General features: G+C 42.1%; 1 protein-coding gene across 1 annotated transcript in view; it reads right to left on the reverse strand.

Annotated features, from left to right (window-relative positions):
• The window catches only part of CELF2 (CUGBP Elav-like family member 2), an 829,878-nt gene that overhangs the window by 760,081 nt on the left and 56,801 nt on the right, over nucleotides 1-12,996 (reverse strand). The window lies entirely within an intron of this gene.

The following is a 12,996-nucleotide window of genomic DNA, read 5'->3' on the forward strand; positions in this document are numbered from 1 at the left end:
CTCCTGAGAACACCAGCTCTTCCTGGCTGGCCACAGGATGAAAGGTTGCTAACTATCACAATAGTTGATGAAAATCATGTTCTCTCTACAAGTGGTGAATTTCCCATGAAACAATGTCTACACTTGATCTTAGCCAAAAGGCTGAGAAGTGATCACTTAAATAATGCCTAAAAGGAAAATTGCAGTTGATTCATTCTGATTCAAAATTTATTTTAAAAAAGATATGAGAAGAGAAATTGAGCACTGGAGACTTAAACAGTGGGCTTCTCCTGCAGAATTCGCGGGTAATCACATCTCAACTCCAAGTGAGGAGTGTACCGCCTCCTGCCCCATGGACTTGGCTCAGTGTGAAAGATTGAGCAGTGGCTGATGTCTAAATCCAGAACTGCCTAAAGAGGTACCAGAAAGAATGATTCAGAAGAAGACCTGAGGTCAGGATCTGGGGTATGTGGTCAGGTATTAGAGCCTGGCAAACAGTATTTTCCTTTCATAGGACTGTTTGTGTTGGTTGTTTCATCATCATAAAGACACTATAAGACTTTGGTCAATTATATTAGTTCATTTTAGAGAGTGATTCTTAAACGTGGCATCTATCAAAAGCATATAGGATGTTAAATGCAGTTTCCTGGAACTTAACCCAGTAGATACGGAGTGAAGTCAAGGAATCTGTATCTTAAAACATGTCCCCAATGGATTCTGATGTATGTGGGGCTCACAGCCTACTCTGAGAGATCTTGAGAAACTGTGGCTTCAAGGAATACCAGTTTAGACTGAGATAATGTATGATCATAGGTGAATGCCAAGTTAAATGCATTTCTATTTTTTTTAAAGATTTATTTATTTATTTTAGAGAGAGCGCATGTGTGCATACACACGGACCGGGGGAGGGGCAGGAGGCAAGTAAGGGGGGTAGGGAGTAGGAAGAGGTACAAGCAGACCCTGCACTGAGCACAGAGGCCAACAGAGGTCTCAGTCTCATGACAGAGCCCAATGCAGAGCTTGATCTCAGGACCTTGAGATCATGATGTGACCTGAAACCCTTAACCGACCGTGCTACCCAGGTGCCCCTCAAATGCATTTCTTTAGAAGATGTGGCTAGCTTATCTTTGAAAGGTCTGGTATTGAATTAGCCATTCATTTCCAGCTTACAGATACTGTACAGGGTAAAAGCACAAAGAGACACAACCATGATTTTCTGTGCTAATATCAGCAGAAAACTACCACTTGACCATCATCTTAATTAGCTATTTTGTATTATAAATACCATGAGCAATCACCAGCGGCAGGTGTAGGTCCACCCTCTAGTTTACTCCTCTGTAATTTGAAGACACAACATTAAAGAAACAATTCTATTCTGTATCTGGGAGAAAAGAATAGTGCAATTCGGCCCTGAAAATAGTTTTTAATAAGAATTAGTGAATAGCAAGCTGTATTTATTCACTGCTTCAGAAATCTTTCTTTATTCAATACACTCAGCCCATCTCTGCACTCACTGTTTTCAAACAGCTTTGTAGGTAGCCACATCTCAATATACAATAGTCGTATAGCAACTGAGAAGGGTCTCCACTCTCTCTGCCCTAATCTTCCCTGCATTCTCAATCTGAAGGACAGACAGGACTGCTAGACACCCAGAGAAAGAGTTTCCCCTGGATTGCAGGTGTGTTTGCGCATGGGTGTTGGAGGAGGATGCCACATAGGAAAAAGAAGTAAATATCCCTTTGCTCTCCCATTAAGACAGCAGAGCAGTTCTAGAAATTGTTCAGCTCCTACAAGTCTTGGACAGTTTCTTGGAAATGTGGGTTCTGCCTTGATTTCGTTTAGCGCTGATGAGGAAGACCTTGGGATAGAGTGCCTTCCTTGTCCTTGCAAAGGATTCTTTGGTGTTCTGACTGAGGCAGAGGTAGATTTCATTTACTTTAGCTGTCCACTGAGGAACCAGATAGGAAGGTGGCTGGAGGACACACTCATAAATGTAAGTGGTCTCTAAAATATGACTAGCGAATACTTGACTAATTTTTAACACTGCTGTGCAAAAAGAGCAGGACAGCTGTTTAATATTTTATGAAGCAAGCTCTGATGTGGAAGGCTGACAGAATTTCCACTCACCAGCAAGAACACACCAACCCTACGCACATGCCACCTCTGAAAGTGACAGGGCAGAACTAAACAGGACGTCTACTAAATCTCATTCAGCCTAGCATTAGACTCTGTCCAGGAGGGTGAGATGGACTGGATTTGCTATAATGCTAACTGACATTGCCTTTAATGAACATACATGTTCAGCTCATAGACGAAGAAGGGCTATTGTGGCCCTAGCTTCTTTCTACCCCACTCTGACTGATAAGACATTCTCCAGACATTTGTAATTATGGGCAATATGTAATAATAATAATAGCTGCTTTTTATTAGATGCAATAAAAATCAATTCTACATTCAATTACCATTCTTGGCTCTGCTATGATAGATAGTCCTAGGTAAATACTAATGTCAAAGTAAGATTAATAATAATGACAATAATAGAGTTTTAAAGGACAAAATCCTCCTTTTAAGATCAAAATATACCCCTTTCTTTAAGTCTCTCCCATACCACTGAGTCCATGAATGAATGATCTGCATTCTTGTTTCACTTGTTTGATGATAAAGGCTCTTAAACCAGTATTGCCACATGTAATAGCACAAATCTTTTCAAGAATGTGACACCGTAGCAATTCTCACCACTCATTAAATAAAGGGAATGGATCGAGAGTACAGGTTGAGCACCAATTCAGCATGGACACTGGCCAGCATTGCAGACGGACCCCTCCTGGGGGTATATAGATAGGATTCCTCATCCGGAAAGCCATTAATTTAGATGGGTAGATTAGAATATTCATTTCTTAGGTTCAAGAGTCAGGTTTTTAAGCTTGAGACTTCCCTCTTGTTATGTAGATTTGTTTGTTTCACAGGAACCCTCCCATATTAATATTAAATGTCAATGTCAACTAGCTGCCCACCTGATAGTGAGGAAGGCCAAAGGAGTCTGCTGTCCCCGAATCACCTTTCTAACATGCCTTCTTTTTGCCTCCAGGCAATCTGTGTCTTTTGCTCTTTATGTCTTCCACCTTAGTATCATCTTCTCCCAGAGAGTTTGGTGAATTCACTTACCCTCTCCTGGTGCATTGCTTTGTGACCAAAACAAAACCAAAGAAAACAAAAAGGAATATATCACAAGTTGTGTAAACTGAAGCACCTATGAGCTGACGTAAAATCCAGTGACATGGTTTTGGTTAGCAATACTGCATGACGAGCTAGACCTGCGAAGGTCTGGGCTCTAACGGGAGACCCTCCAGTAGTTGTGTGATCTTGGGTAAGTCATTTAACTTCCCTGGGGACTGAATGAGACAATGTATGGGGAAGTCCTGCCAACACTGAATGAAGTTCCATATACATGTCACAGAGTCAATTACTGGCTTTCCTGAAATGAGCTTTGACAGTCATGTCAAAGAAATGTGACCACTTAGGACTCTTCACAGTGATTCCTTCATGATAGTTTGGCCCTGTCCATGCACTTACTCCTGAGGGCATCAAAATCCCAGAACAGCTATGGAAGTAACAGCACTGTTCTTCTTCTTCTTCTTTTTTTAAAAAAGATTTTATTTATTTATTTGACAGAGAGAAATCACAAGTGGGCAGAGAGGCAGGCAGAGAGAGGGGGAAAGCAGGCTCCCCACTAAGCAGGGAGCTCGATGCGGGGCTCGATCCCAGGACCCTGGGACCATGACCCGAGCTGAAGGCAGAGGCTTAACCCACTGAGCCACCCAGGTACCCCCAGAGCTGTTCTTCTTATAAAGAATTACTGTCTACCATTGGATGTAATAATTGGTTCCTCAATTGATGAGATTTCCTTGGACATGAGCCATAATAGCCTCTGGGGTCCCAGCCACGTAAGAAGTTAAAGACTCACAAAAGAAATACAAGCACCATCTAGAAGAACTCAAATATCGGAGTTACCTAGAAGAGCCAAATAAACTCCACGTACTCTATGGTATATATTATCTTTAAAAGGGGCATCAAGTATTAACATATTATTCTACCCTGTAGTTTGGTTAATTAAGAATAGGCCAGATTCACAGCTTCACACTTTTATCATTGGAGTGTGACATCACTGAGTACTGCGGTGCTGGGAGACGGTCAGCCCAACATTAACTGACTTGGTCTCCTTTTCTGTAAGTGTGTGTGCAAAGAAACACATCTGGATCTTTTTCTGCTTGTAATGGAACCATAACATTTTGCTTAAATAGGTCAAAATAAAGTGCCACAGATGATTTATAAACTGTGGTACAAGTTTAATATATCCCTGTCTGATGCTAGTCTAGAATACGCTTCTTTGCTCAGATGACCAGAAGTCCAGCTCCCCAGTGCTTGTCTAGCCTGTGATTTCCAGAAAGAGTGGCAGAACCAACCCTATTTGTAAAGGATCCATCCAATTTAAAAGAAATCCATCCATCACTTCATTATATAGAAAAATGAATGCTTGTCGTCCGTATGACATCTGTTTAACAATTGAAGATGATTCGTTGATTTATCCAACAAACATTTATTGAGAAAAAGGAGAATAGGAAGTGGCAAAGTACAGGGTTGGTGGGGGATGAGCTCTGAGTTGATCTGTGGAATCTGAGATGTCTGAGCCCCATCTGGATGGAAATATCCAGCAAGCAGTTGGATAGACATGTTTGAACCTAAGGTCTGGTTTAGAAGCCATCAGTATCTGCTGTGTATGAAGTCACTCTGAAATTAAATGGGGTGGCAAATAATGATGGTAGAGGGAACCCTATCAAACAGCAACAATTAGGGGTGCCTGGGTGGCTCAGTGGGTTAAGCCTCTGCCTTCGGCTCAGGTCATGATCTCAGGGTCCTGGGATCCAGCCCCCCATCAGGCTCTCTGCTCAGCGGGGAGCCTGCTTCTCCCTCTCCCTCTGCCTGCCGCTCTGCCTACTTGTGATATCTCTCTGCCAAATAAATTAAATCTTGAAAAAAAAAACCCAGCAACAGTTAAAGGTGTACAGAAGTAACTTACTAAGAAGTCATCAGACAGGTAAGACCAGTCCCACCTGCTCCTTTATAGCATGACTGTGATGTTTCTCCATAAAACGTTATCTGAAGTTTTGATTCCAGACAATGTATCTTCAGGGAAACCTTTATGCCTTGAATTACAGTGGTTTTTGACTAGAATACTGTTTATATGTGACAGCCTATTATTTCTGATTCCATAATGTTTCTTCAGTGATAGTTGGAAGAGAAAGGGGTATATACTTGGCTAATAAACAGATTTTTACCCAGTTAAGTCCAGTAGAAAAATCTTTAAAAGGTTTGTTTACTTATTTTTTTAAGAAGCTGAGGAACTTAGAAATATGGTTCCATTTCAGAACCCTCTCTTGTTAGGTCCAGAATGATGATTTTCATCAGAAACATATGCATATATTCACACATACATACAGAGACTTAACAATCACTTCACGTATGACATATTTGTAGGCCTCCAGGCACTAAATAAGCAGTAGATGCTGACCCTTTCCTCACGAAATACACAACCCATTCTTCTAAACAAAACTGAAGTTTCATTTTAAGTTTCAACACTACTTTGGTAATTTCTTAGCTCAAAAGGATGTCCTCGCATCCTCAAACAGTGCGAGGCATTATCATCATCTGAATCCTGCTCTAACAGAAAAATGGATGACAGGGCTTGAAATGCCGAGTCGCCATTCCTGGAAATGTCAGAGAGGAATTCCATCACTTCTATCACTTCTGTTTCCTAAATCACCATTTCTGAAAGCAGACTCTCCTTTGACGCAGCTTAAAATTCAGGTCATGGAGGGGCGCCTGGGTGGCTCAGTGGGTTAAGCCTCTGCCTTCGGCTCAGGTCATGATCTCAGGGTCCTGGGATCGAGCCCCACATCGGGCTCTTCTGCTCAACGGGGAGCCTGCTTCCTCCTCTCTCTCTCTCTGCCTGCCTCTCTGCCTATTTGTGATCTCTCTCTCTGTCAAATAAATAAATAAAATCTTAAAAAAAAAATTAAGGCCATGGATTGCCTTTGGTGTGATGAGCAGTTTCATGGGGTAACAGTATAAAAATGGCCATGGACCCCGATCTCAACCCATGTAATAACGATTGAACATCTATTTCAGAGTTTGTCCATCTTGTGTTAATACTAAGCAGGAAGTGCTTTTGGCCTTAAGATCTCTGAATCTCCGAGAAGATTATTTTTATTTGAGACTTGTGTATATGCATACAGAAAGAAAAGCACACTTACAGGTACACACACACCCGCAGTAATATACTCTTTCAAACTTCTATCATGAACTTTGCCCTCTGAAACTTCTTTGGCTCAAGTATAAAATACCTCTTGAGGGTTCCCAAATGCCTTGCCATTCCAGTTCTTTCTTCTTCCTTTGATTTTATTTTGATCTTTCCACATTTCTTATTATTTTAATTACCAACTGTCTATAGAAGACCTCCTTCACTAAAAGATTTTCCTGCCAAATAGGAACATACAGATTACAAATCTCTCTGTGTGATTTCTGTTTGTTCAAAATCTAAAATATGCCTGAATCATTAATGCATATAGTTTATCTATAGGATTTTGGCATCGCAGAATTTTGCTGGCTGAAGAGTTTGGAATGGAGCTGGATGGCACCATTCATAGGTATAAGATGCTCTTACTTTGTGTGATCAACCAGATTGAAGTATGAAGTCTTTCATTTACTGAATGAAAATTGTGGGCGATTCCTGGGCTGCAGGGTTGGAAGTGCTGACCCCACTCTCCCACAGCCCTACTCTGGAGATTGCTCCTACACCACCAGCCCTGGGAGGACAGGGACTGTACTATGTCTCTTTTTATTGGTGCATCCCCAGTGCTAATTATAAAGAATGGCATTCAATGAACATTTGTTAAGTGAACGAATGCTGAATGGAGGTTGAATGGATGCCTTGATGTTCCTAGCTCAGCTTCTTATTTTGACTCCAGGAAATGGCAGCTAGGTGGTAGAGACTAAGGAGGTCTCCCAGGCTGGTTTTTACACTAAGTTAACAAGGTTTCACTAGCTTCCCAGCAACAAAGTTAAGTGTACGTAACACTCTAGTAAGATGCCTCCAAATTCTGGGGATGATTCATACCTTCTGACTGCTGATCAATAAAGGTTGAAGTACAATGGACGTAAGTGTCCATCTTCAGACTAACCAACTCTTAGAAATGGTTTCAACGCATGTAACTAAAGTGCCTAAAATGGTCGATATTCTTTGAAAGATATATGTATATTCAAGCCTCAAGTGTCACTGAAGAATGTTGTGACCTAATAAATTGCATTACAACTTAATGGGCTGAAAGAACTGCACGGTGCATATAAAAAAGGAAATTTGACAATAGGAATCTGTCAGTGCTTATCTGTCAGGTCACTGCTCTCTGCCAGGAGCTCCCTACCTCCTCTCCCAGAGGCCGTCTCATGCAGCTCTCCCCAAGGAGGCACCATTGTACACAAGACTCTAGGATTGACCCTTCCTCTCAGCAGGGGAGATTGCAAAGAGTTCCAGCCTTTTTTTTATCTCAACATCCAGCATCTTTTCTGTTTGCCTGGTTCTGTCTTAAACTTGATCCTCGCCTGACCATTGTACGAATGTCATCCAAGTAAGAAATATGCTGAGTATGATTAATAATAACCTTTGATACCCTGATACCAACCTTTCAAAAACAAGGAGTGCCCCATAGGATATTACATGTTCTGTGGGAAGATGGTTCCAATGATCCCCAACCTTGGGAAATGCTGTATTACTCTATCTTATTTATGCAGACTCAACAATTCAAATCGGCATGTCCACGACTGAGAAGTGATCATGGGAAAGAATTTGATTTTGCCTATTAGAGTGCCACAATTCCCAGTGTTTAGTGAATGAAGTTCCCAAGCCAGGATGCTCTACTTCTTGGGTCCATGCTCACCAAGCATCTTACTACTGACAGTGAATCTGATGCCCCAGAAACCTTGATACCAAGAAGTGTTGCACAGAGTACTTGCAAGCATTTTGGCAAAATTAGAATCTTATATTACGTGTGGAGAAGGACACTTGGGACCCCAACATTGCTGGGATTATTTAGCAGTATTTCCCAAAGCTGCAGTAAGTGTGAGGGACTCACTCATTTTTGCCATCCTTGCCCCAGACAAGTGACATCACCAAGATGCTGCCACTTCATGAGAGCCTGGCTGGGCTTTGGCCATTCACTTTCATTAACTGCAGCCCAATGTGGAGCACCACTGCCCAGTTGTCTCTATTCATTCCTTCTTCATTATCTGTGAGTTAGAGAAGGATGTGAAAAGTATGCAAACCCTCTAATTTTTCTTTGTTAAAATAACACATTTGTTTATGGCTTTTTTTTTTTTTTTAAATAGTATGGACATCTTGGTAGGACCCTGGGAGTTCCATTTAGATGACAAATCACATAATGAATTAAATGTCATGTACTTTGCTTTAGTTAACAATTCAAAGAGGTGCTATAGATTTTATGAAGTTTAGCCTGAGCAAACAAACCAAAAGCAGAGAAAGACCCATCAGTTCAGAGAACAAACTAATGGTTGCCAGAGGGGAGGAGAGTTGGGGGATGGGCAAAATGAGTGAAGGGGATGGGGAGACCCAGGCTTCCAGTGATGGTATGAATAAGTCACAGGGATAAAAGAGAAAAGGTAGAGCCCAGGGAATTCAGTCAGTGGTAGTGTAGTAGCGTTGTATGGTGCCATAGTGTCCACACTCGCCATGAGCTCAGTGTAATAATGTACAGACTTGTCCAGTCACCATGTTGTACACCTGAAACCAATCCAACACTCTGTGTCAAGGATACTTCAGGAAAAAATAAAACAAAAACAAAGAGATCAATGCAGCCACTTCCCCTTTTTATACCATTCTAGTTCCACCTTATTGGATCATTTACAAGATGAGTCTAAGGCCCCCTGGGAAGATAAGAGTTAAAAAAAAATTGAGGTAATAATGGTCCTATCTTATCAGGTTATTGAGAATAACAAATAGAAGACATACACAAAGGACTTGGCACAGCTGCATGGCCTGGATTAGTAATGCAAACTATTTTAGCTGTTCTTAATCTGAAAACTAAAATTACAGAACCTTCACTCAGCTTCTTAGATCCTGGCATCCCCTATCACACCCCAGATCCAGGGCTCTCCATGTCCACCCTGATCTCCCACGTGGCCTTCTTCCGTCAAGTGCCTGACATCTTACCGGGCCACGGCAGCTCCATTTTGGAATGTGATACTTCCATGGCTTCCGCCCAAGCTCTTGTCCACCAGTGGCCGCCCCTGCCAGTTGTATTTGGTCTGGGGCTAGTGAGTCTTCTCTAACTCATCTTGATTGTCCCGTGGCGGGGATCCCTATGTCCCATCCCAGGGTCAATGCTCTGGTTTCCCGTCACTGACATCTCTTACTCACAGCCAACCCTGCATTTGCCTCAGATTCCGCCACCTGAAATCTCCTCACTCCTTCAAAAGAATTTTTAACAGAAACTTGCATTTCAGGAGCTGGTTTTGTTACCATAGCACTGTGGCTCTTGTCAGGGCCTGATTTGAAACCACCTAGCTTGACTAAGTAGTTACTAATCTGTTTGGTTTCCATTTAAACTTCCTTTTTCCCCCCACCATGTGCTCATTACTGTGGTTTATATTCAGCTTCTGATGATCGCTAACCATTTTTGTGAAGCCTAGAGCATAATAGGTATTAAAAGCTCAAGCCTTCTGATGCATCTGCTGTTTGTTTTCCCTCCCTACTAATTAGCGGGTCTACATTCTCCTTTGTCTTGTTCCTAATGTATTTGTGAAATATTGTCTGGCTGCCCTTTGTTTCTCTTGCTGGTTGCATCTCACATTGTGCTCTGGCTTTCTGGCTGCTGTTCCCATATTCTATGTGCCCTATTCTCTTACCCTTGCCTTTAGCAGTGTGCCCTCATTTTCCCTTTGCACGTCATTTTATTCTGGCAGCTTAAAACTTAGCGTGGGTTTTGCTTTCCATAGAATCACTAGCTAGGTGAAAGCTTGAGGACAAGCTCTTAAGCACTGGAGAATAGGAGTATTGGGCTCTACGGTATCTAGGGCTTAACACAAAATGTAAAACATTCCAGTATGTTTCAGAGAGTAGACCTGCCCGGACCCAGCAGGCCGGACAGTTGGCCATGGTGTTAGGTCAAGATCTGGATATTCTAAGGTATTCAGCGGTAGCCTTTGTTGACTTCCGTGAAAGTTGGACAATGCATCAGGTAGGAAAGGGACATTCACTCCTCTTGTCCTCTGCTCCCATGACCACACTAGTAGAAATTGCAGATTTCTCCACTGGTCATTAAATAGATGCTTACAGATTGTTGGGGACAGTCTAATGTTGTCATGCTATTGTTAAAATGTGAAGCAGGCTCAAATCTTTTGTCCATTACCTGGCTTGGTGCTCTGCAAGATTTAATAGGCTCAACTGCGAGGCAAAAAGTAGAACAATGAAGTCAATAACTATGGCACAGATTTCTTTAGCAGGTCATAAGATGGGGGGGGGGGCGGCCATGAGGATGGTCATGGCCCCTTTTCAGCTTAATCTTCTTACATTTAGTAACCAGCCAGAGGGTCTGGGCTCATCCAGACAGAAGCACTCCTCACCTCCCATGGGCTGTGGAGCTCCCTTCCAGCCCTCTGGAGGAACGAGGACGGTCACCTACCCATGTCTCATGTGCTTCTCCCACCCCCTACTTGCTGGTTTCATAGTAAACACAAGGGAGAGCAACGCAGCCCATTCGACTCAGGATTCTCACTAGTTTTTGAAGCTGAGACGGACCTTACGGTCTGGCCTAGCTCAGCATCAGGGAGGTGGTGTTTGTAAATGGAACAAGCTGAAATTGTTCACCTACAAGAAGGCATTCTTGAGGAGAATGAGGCCTGGCAGGGGCACCATGGGCATTTCTTTCATTTTTAGCACTCGGCTTTCATGGGCTACATCTGTCAGGACTATTTTTCTTCTCTTCTTCTACCACTAGGAAGTCGGATCTGCTGTTGACTTGTGAAGTTCCAAAGCTTCTCTAATGTTATCCTAAATGACGATAATGTGGACACATCTTACCTACCATAACATAAACTGCCAAAAGTAATGGCGTGGGTCATTTCATTTATTATAATTCTGATCCATCCACTCATGATCTGAATTCCTTTTTTTTTAATTTGGCCCAATATTGGGTTATATTAATTTGCTTAGAAGATTTATCCAAGGTAGTCACACATCCCTATTTTAATAGGATTTCCTGAGCCTGACCCTTTAAAAAACAATTGTTTCCAGAGATGAGTAGAGACTACGCTTCACAAACACAGAATCTGCACATAAAATAGCCAAGTAACCTAGAGTTTTGCTGAATTCTGTTCCTGGCTTGCTGCATGGCCTACCTCCCCCCAAATCCAGGCCAGGCTGCCCTCAGATTGGGATTCATATTGAGCCTCAGATCATCTTAGTTAACGTTATTTAATTTTTTTGATTGACTTCCTGGAATTCTGCTTATTTTTTCAAAACTTGACTCTTATTCATCCCTTTTCTGAGACTTTTTGGACTGATCTCCTGACAAGTTCTTGGCCATGTGGAAAGCTCTCTTGGGCTCACCTCAGGTGTCCAGCTCCCAGGAATATGCTTCCCCATCCATGTGGAGACATTTATATTTTTCAAAAAGGCCTCTCAGCTAACCTATCCTCTTCTTCATCTTCGGAGCTTGGCTCACCAATAGGATAGTCCTTAAAAAGATGTGCTGGAGAGGATGTGGAGAAAGGGGAACCCTCTTACACTGTTGGTGGGAATGCAAGTTAGTGCAGCCACTTTGGAGAACAGTGTGGAGATTCCTGAAGAAATTAAAAATAGAGCTTCCCTATGACCCTGCAATTGCACTGCTGGGTATTTACCCCAAAGATACAGATGTAGTGAAAAGAAGGGCCATTTGTACCCCAATGTTTATTGCAGCAATGGCTACGGTCGCCAAACTGTGGAAAGAACCAAGATGCCCTTCAACGGATGAATGGATAAGGAAGATGTGGTCCATATACACAATGGAGTATTATGCCTCCATCAGAAAGGACGAATACCCAACTTTTGTAGCAACATGGACAGGACTGGAAGAAATTATGCTGAGTGAAATAAGTCAAGCAGAGAGAGTCAAGTATCATATGGTCTCACTTATTTGTGGAGCATAACAAAGAACACGGAGGACATGGGGAGATGGAGAGGAGAGGGAGTTGAGGGAAACTGGAAGAGGAGATGAACCATGAGAGACTATGGACTCTGAAAAACAACCAGAGGGTTATGAAGGGGCGGCGGGAGGGGGTGGGGTGGGGTGGGAGGTTGAGGAACCAGGTGGTGGGTAATAGGGAGGGCACGTACTGCATGGAGCACTGGGTGTGATGCCAAAACAATGAACACTGTTATGCTGTAAATAAGCAAATAAAAATAAATTAATTAATTAAAAAAAAAAACAAAAAAAAAAAACAAAAAACTGTGAGATACAATTAAAAAAAAAAAAAAAAGAGGCTACTCCTGAGTATGAAGCTTCCTGTCTCTTCTGTTTTGTCCCGATGTCCACCAGATAAAAGTACCTGCCAATACTGGGTGGGAACATTGCATTTTTTCAGATTCTCTGCATCATTATCTTCCCTTAAGAATTTTACTGAATTTTAGTAAGTAATTCGTAGCTCAAGATAATAAGACAGAATTTCTGCTCTTGTGGTGTTTGGAGTTATAGAATCACTATCCCAGTAGAGCTCATACACATTCTTCAGTACAATCCTCTCTCCATATCTGTGAGGAGCCCAGAGCCCAGAGAGTTTCAGTAACTTCTCTGAGGTCATGCAGCAGCAGACCAAGACATGGAAATATAATCACTTGCCTTTTACTGTATTTTTTTTTTCTAGCACACTTTCAGTTTCAGTCTGACATAAATAATGCACGTGCATATT

This window comes from Meles meles, chromosome 7 (assembly GCF_922984935.1).
Source record: "Meles meles chromosome 7, mMelMel3.1 paternal haplotype, whole genome shotgun sequence".
NCBI lineage: Eukaryota > Metazoa > Chordata > Mammalia > Carnivora > Mustelidae > Meles > Meles meles.